Genomic DNA, 4,247 nt, shown 5'->3' with positions numbered 1-4,247 from the left:
GAGGGAACTCACTCTTAAAGAAGCTTAGAGAAAAAGGAGATTAAAAAAAAATTGCTCTCTCCATCCTTTCCTCTGTGAATCGATTGAGAAAGATTAAACAATTCATTGAATCACTGCCAATCCAATGAAGCATTTACCAGCACAACCCCAAAGAGATACTCAGAATAACAGTGGAGATTCCTCAGCTCAGATAGGACTTGAAAGGTTCAGGGCTATGCTGCAAAGTGGTCTTGAAGGCAAGATCTGAACTGTGCTTTTGCCTGAGGAGTGCTGATGTGCACACCTTGTCCTTCATCACTAGTTAAATAAGTGTTTGCAGAGCTGCAGAATTTCACAATTGCCTTCTGCTTGGGATGTAATCTGATGGGGAGACCTGGGGGGCCACAGTTGTTCTGTGGTTGGTGAGGTAATGCCTGTGATGTTGGTCTGTACTGTTATGTACAGCAGAGACAGATCTGGAACCAGCCCCACTGGTGGTTGTGTTGGGTCTCTGGGCTGTGCTAAGGAATTTAGCAAGACTGAATCTGTTTATGCAGGTACCTCTGGGCTTGTTTACACCCAGGCAGGCTTTGTGGGGCCATCTCACCAGCCTGCTTGGCTCTGTCTCCATTTATTCACTGAAGGCAAGCAGAACTTTGCCCTCACCCATCTGCTCCAAAGGTATTCACACAGCCTGTCTCCAGACAGATTTTCTTCTAAAAACATCACGTGGCACTGCTCCTTCTCATTGTCTTGTTCCCCATTTTGCTTCAGTCTGATCTGGATTTCAAGACAAAATCTTGGGAGCAAGAACAAAATCGAAATGGACATTACTTGTGAGTAGATTTTAGCTCTACAGGCACCAATTGTAATTAATCTAGCCTAAGGTCCTCTTTGAGCCACAGAATTTCATTCAGTAATTCCTGAAGAATTCCTTTGATTGCTTTGATGTTATTTGACTTCCCCTTCGGCAAGTCATGGTCCCCTGTAAGGTTCAATCTCTCAATTACCTGCACTCCCACTGTTAAGTACGGAATAGTCCTGACCCCCATGGAGTCTGTTGAAATCAGCTCTGGGCAAGATCAAGCCACAAGTCTATTCTGCCTCCTCCCCTCCTCTTCCCCTGCACATCCAGTTTTGTTGCTTGTTATCTTGTCAAATCCTGCCTTTGAGAGGCCCTGGGTCCTGCATTTTTGCTGCTGCCTCCCTCCTTCCAAGCCCTCTGAGGTGAGCCTGTGTTAAAATGGCAGATCCTGTACCACAAGATGCCTCATGCCAAGGACACCAAATGCCATTGTCAGGTGAGGTGAAGCTGACACTGGTAGTACATGCAAATTCAGCCAGAGACCCACATCCCAGGCTGCCATGTAAATCCACATGTTGACATCTGCAGGCACATGCCCTTGGTTCAGGATTTCAGCAGTGTCAGAGGAGGTGGCTGCCAGGCATTGACTTCTGAATCTGATTTACAAGGAAAATTTGCACCGCAGTGGCATAACCTTTTCACTGCCTTTGCTCTGAGCAGAAAAATGAATTGTTTCAGACAACTCAGGACATGTTTCCAGGACCACAAGTGATAAACTGAGACACGAGTGGCCATCAGCAGAACCAGTTTCTGCTCGTGCAGCTGCTCTTAAACCCTCCCCAGCGGCAAGAGAAAATGGTGTTGCTTCAGCTCTCGGGTTTGTATAGTCAACAGAAAGAATCAGGTTGGGCCAGAAGAGTGATGTGGGACTTAGGAAATCCTTGTTTCCCATCAGGCTGCTGATTCCATGTGTGGCTATGGGCATTTGCACCTTGATAGCCAAACTGCTGCAAAACACGTGGGCTTTGGGTCTGGTAGGGCATAGCCATGGGGGAGGTTTATGCAGACAGACATGGTCAGGGTGTGGCCACATCTACCCCTGGATCCATGAGTCCATGGAAGGTTTCTCAAGCCTCCTGCTTCCTTCTCTGTGCCAGGGTAGAGTAGCTCCTATCCTAATAAAGATTAGGAAGGCAAGCAGCCTCATGCTGTACCAGGCAGCATCAGTGGGCTCAGACCTTCTTCCTGCCCCTGGAGAGATCTGTGCTATTTATCTTGTTCTGAATCTCTGTCTTAATATCTGCAGCTTCTTGTTTCAAATGATTAGTGATCTGATGACTGGCATTAACAGTGATTAACAGGAACTCTGCAGAGAAAGAAACACTGCCTGTGTGTACACCATCTGAACTGGGGCTGTCAGTAAGTAGACTCAAGAGAGATTTATTCTGCATCACACCCAGCCCTAAAAGAATGATTCTAAACTCTATCCCTGCTTTATGAAGCCTCTTATGGCACCCCACTGCTAGATTCAACAAACCATTTTGCATATATTTACAGTCTTCCTAGCCCATAAAAGCTGGCTTTCCTTTATTAACTACGGTTTACTGCCACTCTCAGCAGAAGCAAATAATGCAAATAAAACTGTACTCATTCTGAAGACCCCAGTACACTTCCAGATGTTGTTCACATTGGCAGTGTCTTGTCAAACTGTAATTGCATGTATTGTGATTATAAAATGGTTAATAAACAAGAGTCTGACAGATATTATCACTTCCTCCACCCTGTATTACCACTGCAATGCATGAATGCTTTGGAGGCTCCTATAGTATCTATATCCCTGACTAATCTAAAGCCTCAGTGGCAGTAAGTGCTGAGCACCCAACAGTGATCCTCTCCTCCCTATAGGAACTAAGAATGCGTGGAGGAAAAACTGGGAACAATTAAGAGTATGGTTAGAGTAGAGGAGAAGGAATGAGCATCAGAGCAGGCTTGTCATGCCAATGCCATGACCATCACTGTGGCTGTTTACATGACTCTCTTCACCTTGGGCTTTTGCAGGCTGGGCTGTAATGAACATCCCTTGAGTTAAAGTGGTCACACTAAAGGTATTTTCAGGCTTTACCTCTCCACAGATCCAAACATTAATTCAGATAATTCAGATCATAATAATGTGCTTAACTGACTGTAGAAAGAACGTCAGGAAGATGATTTGCTTAATCCTTTGGTGGCCACTTGACCTCATACATTATTATTTGGGGGTGGTAGATCAGGGCTGCAAACATTTGTGACTGCACCTTTCCATAGCAGCCAAAATTACTTTGGATGGCTGAGACTCAGGACGCAATTCTGAAGACTTGCAAGTGGCACCTCTTACCCAGCCTGCTGGAGGAGACCTCATGAAAAATCATGTTTGGAAGGTAGAACAGAGCCAGCTTACCCAGAGTCTCAAAGAAGCTAAAATGGCCTCACTGAGCTCTTCCATCACAGAGCAGAGTGAGGATTCAGTTCAGTCTCCTGTGCTGAATAAAACAACAATATTCACCTCCACCCAATATTGTTGTGATGGGTCATGGGAGGTGGCTTTCAGTGCGCTCGTGGCCCCAAAGAACTACTAAAGAGTTTTCTGTTTCCTCAAACAGCCTTCTAAACTTGATGAAGTTTGCTGGTTGCTCTTGTTCCAAACAGCCCTTGAGGGCACAAATGTCGTGTCTGTCCCTTTGGTTGGAAGTGTGTTTTGCTCTGCTTGAAAGCATAGCACACAGTTGTTGGCAGCACTCTGAGTAAATCCAGCTGCACTGCTTAGCAGTTTAATTATAATCTCTGTGCCTATGGCACCTTCCAAGAATCACAGAGCTCTTTACAAGCATTAATTCATTTTCAAAGGTAATCTGGTGAAGTAGCTAAGTATCCTGTCCATTTTCTAAATATCTGTAGGGAGAAGGAGATAGAAAAGAACATGAAGACTCAGGGGGATAAAAGGTATAAGATTCATCCATTCATGTGATCATTTATGACTCTAAATGTAGAGGTGTAATTTTTTAGCTAGGTTGCACACCCCAGTGCAGGTGTAGGCTTGATAGGGATCCCCCACCTCATTATGCTCCACCACTGCAATTTTTGGCCGAGCTGAGGATCCAGTTGTGTGGGCATTTTCACACATAAAACTGCACTATTGGAAAAATCATGACCCAGCCTGCCTGACAGTTATCAAAAGCTGTTAGCAGAGCTGGGGCCAGAATCTGTGCATCTCACCTCTTACCAGCCTGTCTTTGCACCTCTCCTTGCTGTTCTGAGTGAAGGCTCCTGAGGGGAGTCCTGCCGTGGTGTTGCGTGACTTGTCTTGGTGCCAGTGGCTCTAATGCATATTTGAAACTAGTTTGGCACCTCAGAGGAGAAAATCAAAGCATGTCTTTGCACTGCATCTACTGTACTATGTGTGTGGTCACTCTGATGATGAGTTCTG

General features: G+C 45.3%; 1 long non-coding RNA gene across 2 annotated transcripts; it reads left to right on the top strand.

Moving 5' to 3' along the window:
- Positions 1-454: 454 nt before the first annotated feature.
- On the top strand, positions 455-3,336 carry LOC135307372 (uncharacterized). Of its 2 annotated transcripts, none has more exons than XR_010368076.1 (3): positions 455-660; positions 754-815; positions 3,092-3,336. It is a non-coding gene; the product is annotated as an uncharacterized LOC135307372 (long non-coding RNA). The 2 variants fall into 2 exon arrangements; XR_010368075.1 differs by having other exon boundaries at positions 3,089-3,336.
- Positions 3,337-4,247: the final 911 nt, after the last annotated feature.

The sequence above is a fragment of the Passer domesticus genome, chromosome 9 (assembly GCF_036417665.1).
Source record: "Passer domesticus isolate bPasDom1 chromosome 9, bPasDom1.hap1, whole genome shotgun sequence".
Taxonomy (NCBI): Eukaryota; Metazoa; Chordata; class Aves; order Passeriformes; family Passeridae; genus Passer; species Passer domesticus.
This window is presented reverse-complemented; position numbering and strand designations above follow the sequence as displayed.